General features: G+C 32.7%; 1 protein-coding gene, 1 non-coding gene and 1 pseudogene across 4 annotated transcripts in view; 1 reads left to right on the forward strand and 2 right to left on the reverse strand.

Annotated features, from left to right (window-relative positions):
* Window positions 1–15,750, reverse strand: part of CADM2 (cell adhesion molecule 2) — a 1,037,555-nt gene that overhangs the window by 793,714 nt on the left and 228,091 nt on the right. The gene's annotated exons all lie outside the window — the stretch shown is intronic.
* Window positions 9,112–9,241, forward strand: LOC118895066. The gene has a single exon (XR_005019842.1). It is a non-coding gene; the product is annotated as a small nucleolar RNA SNORA11 (small nucleolar RNA).
* Window positions 13,313–13,398, reverse strand: LOC118895075 (annotated as a pseudogene).

The raw sequence follows: 15,750 nt of genomic DNA on the forward strand, positions 1-15,750 counted from the left end.
TATCATTCTTAGGAATGTGTAATAGTGTCTCATTGTTGTTTTAATTTGCAATTTCCTAAAGTAGTATCTTTCCATATGTTTATTTGGCATCTGTGTATCTTCTTTGGTGAGATGTCTATTCAGATATTTAGCCCAGTTTTGATATGGTTTGGTTGTTTATTTTTTGTTGTTGAGAATTCTTTATATATTGGCTTGGCCAAAAAGTTCGTTCGGGTTTTTCTCTAAGACATTATTTGGCTATAAGGTCATGTCAAATACATGTTTCGCAAATATTTCCTCCCAGTCTGTGACTTGTTTTATTTTTATATTTTTTAAATTAAAGAATTACAAAAAAAGAGACTACAATATTCTGATTATCCATGGTAAAGATCACAAAAAAATATGAGCTCAGAAGAAACTTTCTTCTGAGTATGCATGTTTGTATGAGGTACACAATTTTCTACATAAAGTACTTGTCTGGTAATTTCTAGAAATGTCTCTGAGCTGGTTGAGATCATGTTGTCCCTATGTTCCTTTCTCTGATAGTTTTAAAAACACTTCATTTATTAGTGGCTTCACAGTATGTTGACCTGTAAAAGAGCATTTCATGCTCACATTGGACAAAATTACTAAAACAAAAGAAACTTGAAACAAAACACTATAAAAAAGGAACCCAAGGAGGTGGAATTGAGAAACTGATATGCTGATACGTTCCAGAATAAAAAAACAAATCCTTCAATTGTTATCATCTTTTGAAAAAGAAATAATGACATCTTTTTTTCTCTTATTTTTTAGAAGTCTGGGCTCAAAGAATAACAAAAGCTACCCATCTCTACCTCCTTTTGTTGATAACTGGTCAATAAAACTCTTGAAAGTAATATCCTACCTCTGTGTCCTTCATGTGAAACCCAGGAAGAGAGATATTGACTATAATATCTTAGAGGTCCTGACCTGTGTTTGACCATCCCTGAACTCATTTTCCTTCTTTTTCTTTTCTTCCTACTTGGTCTGTTTTGATTACTCCATGTTTAAATACACTCTGCATAGCTCTCTAGAATTTAGAAAAGCAAGTAGCTATGGAAATCTAAAGAGGTGATACAGAAATATCATAGCTGATTTCGCTATAGAGCCTCTGCCTCATATGAATTAGGGATATTTCTCAAATAAGAAAAAAATGTGCATTTAATTGATAGAAAAAAATTCCCAGATTTTATGAGTCAAACTGCGTCCCCCCCAAATTCACATGTTTAAGTCCTAGCCCCCAGTAACTCAGGATGTGACTGGACATGGAGATAAAATTTTAAAGAGGTAATTAAGGTAAAATTTGGTCATATGGTTGGGCCCTAATCCAATATAATTGGTGTCCTTATAAGAAAAAGAGATTAGGATGGAGAAAACACACAGACCTGAGGACACAGTGAGAAAGTGGCTGTGTAATGCACAGTGAGAGGCCTCAGAAGAAACCAAACCTGCCAACACTTTGATCTTGGACTTCTAGTATAAAGAATTGTGAGAAAATAAATTTCTACTCTTTTTTTTTTTTTTTATAAATTTGAGAACTGACTTTTACTATGCTGAATCTTTCAATCCATTTATTTATTTAGGCTGTGTTGGGTCTTCGTTTCTGTTGCTTTCTCTAGTTGCGGCAAGTGGGGGCCACTCTTCATCGCAGTGCGCAGGCCTCTTACTGTCGTGGCCTCTCTTGTTGCGGAGCACAGGCTCCAGACGCGCAGGCTCAGTAGTTGTGGCTCACGGGCTTAGTTGCTCCGCGGCATGTGGGATCTTCCCAGACCAGGGCTCGAACCCATGTCCCCTGAATTGGCAGGCAGATTCTCAACCACTGTGCCACCAGGGAAGCCCCAATAAATTTCTACTCTTTAAGCAACTGAGTTCATGGTATTTTGTTATGGCAACCCTAGCAGACTAATAGGTTCAAGATGACATGAGGCTATATATTAAAAAGCAAACAAACAAAAAACACCAACTCTTCCTTGTACTTAAAATATTTTTAAGAGGATTATGCAGAATGCTTACTATCTTCCAATTTTCCCTATATGAGCAGTATACGATAGTTAATACTGCTGTTAATGAGATGTAAAAATAAAGAACAGCAGTAGAAAGGGTTTCCTGAAGCATTTGATGGAGCTGCTCCTTTCTCTCTGCACCTGCTTAGTTAAGCTTTTTAAGCACAAGTCTATTTGTTACATAACTGGATAATGACTTAATTTGAACGAGTTAACAATTTCACACCTGCTAAGCATAAGGTGACTACTAAGTAAAATCACTAATCTAATATCCTCACATAGGTCACTTTTATTACCTATAATGGAACAATGAGATAAACTTGCACTTTCAAATTCAAACACTCGATTACTTGCACTAATGGAGGGGATAAGAACCATAGATAATCTGAGACAGTGTCATTTAGGCTTAGCTTTGGAATATGTTTTGTATTCTCATTCCTTCATGTTTGATAGTCTAAGGATCCACATCCATCCAAATAATGAAGTTACAGTATTGAAAACAAACACCAGAATCTCTGAAGCCAACCACCATACATCTGTGCCTCAGATTTCTTTATAATGTATTCCTTGATGAGGAAGCAAGAAATAAATCCTGTAGGTTTTTTAAAAAGGGAATAAATCCTGTAAGCTTTTAAAATATGCCATTTATCAGGCCAAGCCACGGCCTGGGGAGGAGGTTCCCCATTATATTTCTATTGCCTAATCTCTGCCACTGCCAGTCTGAATTGATTTCTCAGCATCACAGTTACTGATCTGAGTTAAATATAGGAAAGGTCATTATTTCTTGAGACCCTAATGTCTTTTTCATCAGTTTAATAGCACAAGTTACCTTACAGATTCATTATTAATGCTGGAAAATAATGAAGTGACTGCTTTTAAAGAGATAGACTGCACGATTAGTTAAGTTACAGTGATAATAGGTAAAGGGCAACTGTACATCTCTGGTATAACAAATACAACATTCAGTTTCAGAACAGACCTTAAATCCCAACCCCACTATCTCCTCCACGGAGTGTCCATGGCAATCAATATAAAACACATATCCTGTTTTCTCAATCCATGTTTAGAACTATGAATGGTTTCTCATTGCACTTAATAGAAAAACCAAACTTTTCTATGGCAAATTTCTACTTGATATGACCCCTGACTACCAGCAAACATTTGTTTTTAAACTTAACTAACATTTACTGAATACCCTAGGTTCCAGATTCCCAAAAATAAAAATATGAGTGAGACAGAAACCCTGACCCCATTATATTTTCCATACAGAATGGGGCAGATGAAAAATAAAGAAAGAATGATGATTCAAGAGAAAATATTTTAAGTGTACTAGTAGTTTCAAAGAAAAAAATTAAATTTTAAAGCTTTATGAAAGAGGTGGCCATAATGATTGCTCTAATAAGTGATGTAGGAACTGGATATTTATATATGGAGAGGGTAATTTAGTATAAGGGCACAATTTGAATAAGAGTGGTAAGACCAAAAAACTCAGTTGTCCAATTTGGCTAGAGCATAATAATAAATACTAGCATTGTATAAGCAATATGCTATATTTTCATTGATGAGATCATGTAATTTTCATACTAACCAAATAAATTAGATATTATTATTTCTAACTTATAGATTAGTAAACAGAATGAAATGGAAAAGATCTGAGTGACCTATTATTCCAGATCTTCCAGGAAGCAGATGCTGAGAAATGACTACACATGCAAGAGATTTATGAGAGAAATCTCATAAATCTCATAATCGCCTGTGTCGGTTAAACAGGTGGGAGCCACTAGAAGCTGGGACTGTCAGATTGTGAAACAGGCCTGCCCTGAGTGAAGGAGAGAAGGAAGGAAGAAAAATCGAATGGAAGCATTTTAAAATGCAATGAAATGTCAAGGAAACTTAAGCAAGGCCAACTGTTATTCTTCAAGAGAATCACCATCAGAGGAGTCACATGTCTTTCCAGAATGGACCCGTCTTATCCCTGCCATATTCAGTCATTGGTTGGGAGCATCCAATGGGAAATGGGGCTTCAACACCAACCACAGTGATGGGTTTCAGAGCACAGAACCTGGGGTCATAGGTCAATTAGTTCCTGCAGAGATCTGAAAGGAGTATTCTCAAGGTCACTACAGTAACAAACCCAAACAAGGCACTGAACTGATATTCCAACCAAGTCTACGCAATGAATTTAACCAAAGTACAAAAAGAAACACACACACACACAAATAGCATTATGTGTACATTTTTCTCTCATCGACTAAGTCCTTCAATAATCATTTGGCCTCTAAATATTTTCTTTTACCATTAAATTAGCCATGATAAAATGTTGATTTCTTGTTAAATTCTCTTCATCTTAGATTGCATTTACTAAGATTCTATATTTTTGATTCCTGAATATTTTCAAACAGTAACAGAATTTCAGGTTTCAGAAGCCTAGATTGATATAGAGGTCAATTAGTCCAACCCACTCATGTTACAGATGAGCTAATTCAGGCCATGAGAGACTTCATGCCTTCCTCTGAATCACTAAAAGAATTAGTGACAGATGGGATTGAGTGCAGATGTCCTGACTCCTGTTTACAGCGGTTATCACCACTTACCATTACTTTTTCCTCCCATCTCTCTTCTTTTTTTCAGTTTTACTTTCCTTATATGTAATTACTTCTATCATGATATCCTTATAAATTCATTTATCATGCCCTGCTTACTATTACATAAGAGCTAGTATCCTTAAGGATATAGCATAAATTCCATAGTACTCTTCAATTTTCAGAGTGTTCATAACTACTAACTCATGTAGTTTTCATGTTTTTTGTTTTAGTTATTGTTTGTTTCTCTATTTGGCTAACAACTATGAGAAATTAAATTGAGTGAAAGCAGTTTGATATATGACAATTAGCTTTATTTATTTTTTTCATTTTTGTGGCCAGTCCAACTACTAATGAAACACGTCATCTCCTGAATTTGGTCTCAACTGTGCTAAATGAGCAAGTGCTAAGGAGATGGAGATTAATAGCAGCAGTTTTGTTTTTTCTTTCTTTCTTTTTGGCTTGCTCATTTCTGTTTCAGAGACTAGTTTCAGTAAACCATGGATGTAAATGAAACTGCATGAAATTGCTACTATTCAACCACTTTGAACCTATAAGACTGGCAATTTCATATGTTTCAGCTTAATAGATTCCTGTCTTGAACATTTGGAATACTGAAACATTTGGGAAAAGTTTATCAAAAGGAAATATTTCAGTTATTAAGTTCACAGAACATCAAAATCACATAAGTCTATAGAGGATTCCTCATCCAATTCTTTACTCCAGGCATGAACTCTATAGTCTCCCATGTAACTTGCGTCATCTGCTCTTTGAAGACAGCTAATAAGAGCAGTACATTCTAATTTCAGACAGCTATAATTTTCAGGGAATTCTATCTCATATTGAATTTCCTAGGAATTTTACCCACTGATCTTACTTATTTCTTGTGCCTTATAGACTCAGGTTAGAGTATCATCCACAGGACAATGAATTCAATATTTTTTTTAAAAAACCCAGATTTTTCCTAACCAACATTTTCTTCTTAAATTTGAACTTCTCAGTAACCCTGATCATTCTCTTCATGCTATAAAGTTCTCTCACATCCTGGTCATTGTCTTATGGGTGCCCCAGCTTATCAATATCTCTCTCAAAATATGAGTCCAATGACTGAACACAGTATTGCAGATATGATTTTACCTGAGGAGATTTAAATTTAATATGATTCTTACTTCCTTGGCACAATCAATATAGCCAATAATTGTTATCATCAAATTACAAACATAAACCCTAAATGTCTAACTAGTCAGACACTGAGATGCTTCCAAGTATCTGAACTGTTTGTTTGAAATTACAGAGACAGTCATAGAAAGGATTTTTTTTTTTTTCACTTTCTATTTAAATGTGTTGGCGTTGACAGACTATGTCACATTTAGACAGTGCTATAGAATGCTGAGTATATTGGTCTTTGTCTATATCCTGAGGAAACATGTCACCAAATTTCCCACCAAAAATTATTTTATATTAGAGACCACGTCATGAATATCATCATCAAAATTGGAACTAATTGGCACTTTTCTCAGTTGAAACCTCAGGAACTAAAAAAGACCTAGAGATTGCCTGAGGCTCATAGGCAACATCTTAAAAAAAATTTTTGTTGGAATATCTAGATGGATTTCTAGTGTGTTTCACTAGAGGTGTGGAAAATAAGTTTAACAACTTATCAATTAAAATTAATGACTAATTAAACCAATAAATATAAGACAATGTTTATTTCATCAGTCTCTATTATAATTGTTAATATTTCAATTACTGATAATACTACTTCATATGCATACCTACTTATTCTAAACTCTATGGAGCTTAACATAAATTTAAAAGAATTAATTTGCCTCAAATTGTATACCTTTTATTGCAATAATATCATGTCTCTCCTCCATTGTAAGCCCAGCCACTAAAACGTACTTAGCCAATACACTCTTTCTTTAACTGACAAGTATATAATGTTTTTCTAGTGGAAAACAGTTTCTTTATACAGGTGAGGTTATGAACAGTAGTTGTTTTGGTATCATGCAGGTTATAAGAATATTTTTTAAAATCAATACCAAGGTCACTATGTAGCATATAACCAATTTTATTCACTTTTTTGACTAATGACTACAATTTTCTTTCACAGTAACATAACAGAGAAATGAAGTTGCTTTAAAGGCAACTGTATTAGCTCTCTTTGAAATATACGTTGAAAGAGGATACCAGGGTTTTTATATAAAAATAATGCATATTTAGGCAGAGTTGATGGCTACTTTTAAAGTGACAGTTACCTTAAATTACTATTGGTATCACTGTGATATAGCAAGTGTAGTTCTGTTTTGAACTGAACAGTTTTGAAGTAAACATTTTAGGTTATGACAAGGTCAGTTTATTTTTGGAGTCTGTCTCCAAGGACATTACATTTAGGAGTGGCTGAGTTTCTCAATCCATTAAATTTTACTAAAAAATAAATAAATAAAATAAAAAACAAAGTAGAGCAACACAACAAAGCTCTCTGATTAGGAAACAATGTTTCTGCCTCATGTAAATGCATGCATTGTTTACATTTAGAGTGTTATACAGTACTATTCCTTTCTTCACTCCTGATACCTTATCATTCTTTTGATCAGCAATTCAAAACCACTAAGATGATACCTACTGTGCATTCTATCTTCTTCTCTTTCAAATTGCTCTTGGAATAAATATTTAAGGTATGTATACAGTAATCTTTCATTTTACACAATTGTCTTCATAATATTCAAATTAATCATTTCTTGTAACCTTTAAAATTTTTTTAATCTCATTTTTTGTAAGTTTCAACTAGGAGGTAAGGTACACTAAGTTTCATTGACGGCTACTCAAGGTAACTAGGTTATACGCTTATGTTTTCAATAGTAATTCAAAATACTATTTTAAAGTTTATTTAAATACCAGACTGATGGTCTCTGCATTGGGGATGTGGTCCTGGAAATAGGGGAGCAAGTTTCATCAGAAATGTTGAGTCATTACAGTTTTGTTCCCTGCTCATGCGTGCTAGGGATCTGTTACAACCATTTAAACAATTGAGGAGCTTGGGATAATGTGTTTTTTCTTCTCTAAATTATTTTTATATTTGTCTAATAGTAGATTTGGCTAAGGGTGGAATATGACTCACTTCCAAGTGACCTCTCATCTACATCAAGCTAGCATACAATTTCCATTTTTCCAATTATTCTTAAAAAACTACATTACATTTTGCATAAGCTAACATTTTATTTCATAAACTATTATATTACAAATAAAATAAAATGTTATTATCAAATGACCAAAGACATGAGAAAAGCCATTTATTGCAAAAAGCATTTTGTTTTGATAGAAACATTTTTTAAAGTTTGATTTATAGATATACAGCTGAATGCCTGATTTCTAAACATACAGGAAAGTTTTCTAAAGAGGAAAAAGAAACTGGACCAAAATTTTAAAATTACGGAAATATTTAAGTAAGTATAATTTCTTATCATTGATTGAAACATCTGAAAATTAAATAACACTATTATCATTATATTTAAATATTTTTTTTCAATTTCCATTTATACTTGTCATGGTACTTAAACTCTATTCCTTATTTTCCTGAAAACTGAGAATGAGACAGTCTGCTATACTTTGAAAGTGTTATATTTACAAGGACAAAGATAACATTAAATAGCCAAAAATGATTCCTTAAATGTCTATAATTTTGCTGTTTTAACTTATTTTTAACAATTGCTATCATTATGTTGGTATTAAGGGTTATAATATTTTCATTCGGGGAAAGACTGTTTCTATTTATAAGAAAAGCCTCACAGATTAATATGTAAATATAGGTGAGCTGGCATTAATATTTTCTAAAACAATTCCACTTTCAATTGCAAATTATAATAAAATTGTTTTTAGTTCTAAATAGATTCTATTTAACTTGCTTTGTGTGTCTCTGTATTAAGATATCCTTACATGTTGAAGTGCTCACGTCCTTCATCTCTTACTGTGTTTTACATGAATCTATAATGACATACATTTTCTAATTCTTTTCTACTTTGATTTCAGTTCCAGCCCTGTATAAATGAAATTGACTATGTTTATTTTAGGGCTTTGTCAAATAAACATCAGCAAACAATTATTTTATAATTTTATGTTAATTCTATGATAATTATAAAATAAAGACATACATAGGCAAATGAATACTCTTCCATATGAGCCATTTTGTTTAGCATTTTCTAAGCACTCTGACCTTTAATGAACAATCATTCAATATTTTATATGAATATACTTTAATTTTTCATTCAGTTTATTTGAGAATCTAAATATATATAATTATAAGGAAGAACACACTGTCACTTAATTTATATATATTCCTTCAAGGAAAAAATGAGATTAGATGATGCAAATAATAGGCATATCAATGTAAATTTTGAGAACAAGTACAAAAAATTCTCTTTATAATAAACATCTCATCAATATTTTTATTACCTTCTGTTGTATTTTCCTCCCTTCTATAAGAGTATTTATTTATTATAGTTGGCTACCCTATTAAAAATTATCTCAGGGTGTGCTCAGAGCAGGGGGTCTGAAGAAATGGCTCGTCTGTTTACAACACACCCAACAGGAATCTGGGTTCACTGTGACAAGGGGCACAAAGCTTGTGGCCTTCCTATGAACAAATACCCAACACATATCCCCCTGCACCTCCACGTGGCTGCTGGGCAGGACTCAGTACTGGAAGGAAAGCTACAGTATTTAGTAGGGGAGTTTGCCACCTAGAGCCTGTCCGGTCCACATGTGGGTGGGCCATGAGTGGTCTTATAGGCACAAAGGCTTTGAACCCCTCTCTTCAAGGAAAAAAGAAAAATAGATTCCAACTATATGCCATTCTGGAAAAGGCAAAACAATGGTGACAATAAAAAGATCAATGGTTGCCAGGAGTTTGGGGGGAGAGGGGAGATGAATACATAGAGAACAGAAGTTTTTATGAGCAGTGAAAATACTTTGTATGACATTATAATGGTTTTATGTCATCATACTTTTGTCCAAACCCATAGAACGTGCAACACTATTCACTTCATAAAGTGAACCCTAAGATGGACTAGGGACTTTGGTGATTATGATGTGTCAGTTCAGTTCAGCCTTGGTTAAAAAAAAAAGTCTTAAAAAGAATTAACACTCAGGGTAGACATTTTTGGCAAAACTTTTGTTTCACTTTAATATATGTATACACATTATATAAGGTGTGTGTTTGTTGGATTGTGATGTAAAATGTACTGTTTAGATTTTAAAAATTTGCAGGCAACTGTAGTTATACTGGCAAATAAAAGCACAGATTAATCTCAAAAAAATTATCTCTGCATTATACAATGATACAAATAGCTAAAATTCTACAAATAATTATAAACACCATCTTTATAGTGGGATAAATAATCGACCTTTTTTGAAGGGAAATTTGTAAAATTTCCTTTATATGCTTTTGTTACCAAGATGTTGAATGAGGCAACAACCAGAACACTGATATAGTTACCGAACACTGGGATCGATGGGCTGATATTTGGTAACTTTTTGTCAATCTGAATTACCAGGTTTATTGTACCAAAGGCTTTGACATTCTGGGCCATCTTACCTATGATCTCTGAATTTAGAATGATAATATACTCATTCCTCATAAATTAATCTCTATATGGGCAATACTCAAACTATGCTTGAGTGCATTAAATCTCATTTAAAAATAAAAAGCTTACATAAATCATTTTAAAATATATTAATAGTCTAAGATTCCAAAGTAATTTATAAATATATTCTTTATAATTTGGGGAAATATTTTCCCATTGAAATAATATTATAGAAATGTAGTGATGATTTCAGATATAGCTATTTAAATTCTGCTAATGTCTCTAAGATATAGAACCTAGTGTGTACACACATACACACACACACACACACACACACACTGTATGATTTTATGAAGAGCTTGCAGAGTTCCACTTTAAGAAGTCAATTTACAGATGGAAGATAATCTCTTTCCTCTCACCACCCACTCAAGAAAAATTAGGTGGCATCATCACCAAGCTATTGTAGGTAACAGGTTCTAACCTCTCTATGAAAGACATATCCCAAAGAGAGATGCACAAGTCTATGGTTTTCTGAAAAGCCTAAGTATCTAAATAGATGTAGCGGAAAAAAAGAAAGAAAAGATCATTTCAGTTTCAAGATGATTCATGATAAAAGCTTCCCTAGTATTTAATGGAATATAAATTGAAACAGGCCCCCATAGTTCTCGAGATTTGTCTCGCATTTAATTTCCTTTTATCCCTCCAATCTCTTTAGCAGGAAAGGTAGCTCTTATGTGTCTAGTCCAAGAGAGGCAGCATAAGTTCTCTTTAGCTTACCACATCATATTAACTTACTTGCTATTTTGACACTTTTAGTGGTTTTTTGTTGTTGTTGTTGGTTTTTTTGGTTGCGCTGGGTCTTAGCTGTGGCAGGCGGGCTCCTTAGTTGCGGCTCGCTCTAGTTTTAGGGGGATGTAGTCATTTTGATGTGCATGGATTCAGCAAAGAATCTGGCAACATCTCTGAGAAAGCCTTGCGTGTAAGATAAAGAAATATAGCCTGAAAGTGAAGAAAACTGACTGGATTGATAGGCTTGATGCAAATGACTAAGCTGGAGGACAGACTAATTAAGGGGCAACACCAATGTCAAACTGGGGAGAGTAGCTACAAGACTTCAGAAAATGCTGTTCTCTTTAACATATTAATTAGTAATTGTCTTCAATTTATTAAAGAAAAAACACTATTCTTTATGATATTTGATAAAAAATTATGCTAGTAGTGATTGGCAAAATGCCAAAAGACCAAAGTCTGGTTTCATAAAGGTCTCAACAGACTTATATGATCATCCAAATAAATTAAAATGAAGTAACTGATGCTTCTTATGACTTAATAGCACCAAAGTATCTCTTTTCTTTGAAAACTTCTAAAATAGCGTTATGGCAGTATCAGACATTTCGCATCTGATATTTCCCTTCAATTTCTATTTCTCTTCCACATTTCCGTGACCTTCAGGAGTGAGAGATAGTAAAAAAAAAAAAAAATGTGTTAGAATCATCCCAATAACTATGATGTGTTGCTGGATATTTCATGTTCATTTTTCTTCTCTCTGTCACTTTGTGTTTTATCTTCTATAAGCTTGTCAATTATATTTTTCACTCAAAATTGCTTAAGATTAGATAGTCTCTGTCCATGATGTGCTCAAAGATTTTGGACAGTACAGAGTTGGCACTATTCTAAATTAAGTCAAGTTAGTTCATTTTCAGACTAATGGAAAGTGAATGTAGTGTGCAACAGTATTTCAATTAAGCCATTTTTTTTGTACAGATGCCTGAAGAAACCCAATCTGATTGAGCAATAGAAATAAATGCACTTGTGATTTGAACAATAGAAATCAATGCATTTGTGATTCTTGATGCTTTATTTTCTGACTATAAAGTCAAATTGGTAGGAGGAGGGTGATGGGAGTACACATCAATGCATTTTAAAAATTACTGTATATCATTAGTTTTTTCCACATAAATTTGAGAAACAACCCTTATAGAGATATTTAGGTACATATATAGAAAAACCTGTACTTTCTAGAGACTTCTAAGGGCCAATCCTATTTTTGTTGCTGAGTTTCTTTTTGATCTTGGGAAATCAAGTTAACCATTCAGGACTTCAGTTACTTTATCTGTAAAACAGATAAAATATCTTCCTCATAGAAATTTAATTGGGAAAAGTAAATGCACACAAAACACCTAGCATATTGCTTGCCTGAATGACTTGATAAATGTTCGTTTTCTTCCCCAAATCTGAACCAATATATTTAGGAGACTATGTACTTGAGTTGCCTGAAATCATAGGCCTTAAATATCATTTTAAAGAAGAAATTATGAATACTACACATATATTTGACTCAGTTTGTAATATTTGGAGAAAAAAAAAATCAAAACGTCTTTATTTTCTTTAAACCTCATAATGAAAAAAGAGCTCTGTACAGGCATAAGTTTCCTAAAACCAAAGTGTTGCATTTCTTTTCTATGTTTACAACTTTCAGAAAGCTTAATCTATTTAATATGTTCAAGATCCAAAAGATTATTTAAAAATACATGGCATAAATATGTAGCACAGGTTTGGGATGTGTTAGGATGAATACCAGAGAGTGTTTTCTCTCTGATTGGGAACAGTATTTCTTATCTGGAGTGACATCAGGTGACACCCGTGAATGTTATTTTTAAATCATTGGATATGCTTGTTGTTCCAACTGCACCAGCACCTGGTGAAATATGCAGCTGAGGGGACTTGGCAATTTTAAAATAAGTGAATCAGAGATTATTTTTAATTTCAATTTCAAATGCTATAATCACCTGTATTTAATATTAGCCATATTTAGACAAGCTGCCTGTCTCCACTTAAATGTATCCTCTTTACCTCTGTCATTCTGCAAGTCAACGTTTTAACTGCTTTCTTTCAATATGTAGATTTATCTTCTCTCATGGCTGGGTTGTCATTAAAACTGTCACAAACTAATTATTTATGTATACCTATTTATTATTAAACCAGTAAAATCTTCACCTTCACTGACTGCCTTTCTCCCAGGTCACGTTGTGAGCAAAACTTTGCATTTTTCAATTCGTTGTTGGTTTCCCATCCATCTCTGTGTATATTAAAGCTGCTCTACTTTCCTTATGGCAAGTCTTATCCGGCTAAGTCACATGCCTTCTAGTATTGCTACCCTTTTGTTTCAATTAGCAATAATCGCGCCTCGGATAAACCTCATTGGCTACGATACTGCCACTGCGCAAAGCTTACCCTTTTGTTATAGTCTTACCATTGTACTTTTATTAAAACATTTCTAGTAACAGCACATAAAAGGGTGTTATAACAAAGTATCCCTAAATCATAAAATTAAATTTGAGTTTTGTAATATCTGTGAATTGACCTAGAGCCTGGAAAATTTAGGTCATACATAGAAGGAAAACTCAAAACTCAAGCATATCAATAATGTGAAAAGTGCAAGGCAAATCACTCTTTTTTAATATGCTAATATTTAGTACCTTTGGATGACATTTGAGTCATCACACAGTGCTAGAGTTTAGACTTTATATAAGGCATTATGTGTTAGGCATTGTCAGGGCAGCAAGGATGAAAAAAACAGTCTTTACTCTTATAAGGGACTTACAGTCTATTAGAGGAACTGCATGTGTATCTAACTACAATAAAGGTTAATGATAATAATAATAAAAGAAATACGTGAAACAGAGGGGAGAAAAGGAGAGAGTTTTCTTATGTCCTGATTTTTTTAAGTCCTTCCAAGAACTATAGTTTATTAACTTGTCAGGGTGAGCTTATAATAACTACAATAAACCAAATGTTCATCAAATTGAATTAGATTCAAATTAAAATTTGGTTGTTTTTCTTATTTTGAAGAGACTCTATAATTCATGCTCTTAACTGAACTTAAACATCTTCATTTCTTTTTCACCTATTTTAAATCATATTCCTTATTCTTTTTCAGTCCCCATTAAACCAGTAAGATACATTGATTAGCAGAAATGTTTAGGTATACATTATAATTCTGAATTTTGAATGATAATTTTGAACTTTAGGATTGATGGACGCTAAAGAATAGTAGTGAAGTTTGGAATTTTCTTGGAAGAATGATTATCCCACACAGCTGATATAAAATAAAACAGAAAGACACAAGAAGAATTTCTAGATATCAAACATATGCATCCAAAATGTAATGTTTTACTTGAATAAAAATATACATCTTATAAAAGGTAATGTCAGTTACCCAATATATAAAGCAGAAATCTCTCTAAAAAAATGAAAATAAATATTCAGAGGAGGAAGGAAACAACAAGAGATGGCCCATTCATGTATCCATATCCTGAGAGATTTGCAACAGACAGTTTGGATTGATATCATTGGGGATAAAAAGACTTATCCTCACAAAGGAAATAAGAGCCAACATTTATCATTCTGACAAAAGGTCATGGGTTTGCTTTAAAACATGTTTCATGCAAATATTTAAACATATGGCCTGTAACCTCTCAATTTTGAAATAACTTGCTTTTGTTTAATAGTAAAATAATTATTTGTAAGCATTGTGTGTGTGTGTGTGTGTATTTTTCTAAGTGTCTGATTCTGCCTAGTAAACCATTCTCTTTAATGTCTTTTCTTTGTAGGGTCTTAAAGATTATTTTCCTAGAGGAGGTCAAGACAATAATTGGATTCCATTTCAAATATTATGATTGTGAAGTTAATTAAAAATACTTCTAATCCAAGGTCTTTCTTTTTCTTAGCAATTTAATATTATTTATAATCTTCAATAGTTTACTCTTCATAAGACCTAAAAAATATGAACTGTCTCTTTTACATAAAATCAAAGCAGATATAAAATAGATGAGATTAAATTGAAAATTTATAACTGGAAAAAGGACAATGAAAAAAGCTTAGCTTTTGAAAAAAATCTTAACTAATTTATCATGACAGGCTGAAAAAAGTCACTTAAATCAGTTTATAAAATGACCTAAATTCTTCTACTGTTATTTGATTGTATGATTTGACAAGTTAAGATTTCACATATAATAAAATAATGACTTCAGAGATCAAATATCCCAGTGTCTGTTTTGACAGATGAATAAAATTAGGTTAAGACAAATTAAATTTTTTCATAAATAACAACAAAACTAAACAAATCTGGGCAACAGGTAAGTGCCAAAACTGGAAAATAGATTATGGGACTTGAAATCCAGAACTCTTTGAAGATAAAACGTTGGGATTCCAGTGTTCTGTTTTGTTGTGTTTTCCTGGCCTTCGTAAAGTAGTTTTTTTGGTCTGTTATTGTTTATTTTAGGTTTTTATTTTTCAATAATCTTAAACTACTTCTCAAAGAAAAATAAAACATGATGAAAATTAAAGGTCACAGGAATCACAACAAGATTTGTCTAAAGATGTGAAAGGAACATCCCAGGCTCAATATTCAGAAGGTTATCTTAATTTGAGTTCAAAATCCAATGTTAATATTGTGTATTGTTCAACCTCTTATCTTTTCCTTTTAAATTTGGAGGATATCACAAATATATTGTAATTGGAAAATAGAAAAGTTTTCTATAATATTTTATTGGCATCACATTATCTTTATAAGTTACCTAT

The sequence above is a fragment of the Balaenoptera musculus genome, chromosome 4 (genome assembly GCF_009873245.2).
Source record: "Balaenoptera musculus isolate JJ_BM4_2016_0621 chromosome 4, mBalMus1.pri.v3, whole genome shotgun sequence".
NCBI classification, from domain to species: domain Eukaryota; kingdom Metazoa; phylum Chordata; class Mammalia; order Artiodactyla; family Balaenopteridae; genus Balaenoptera; species Balaenoptera musculus.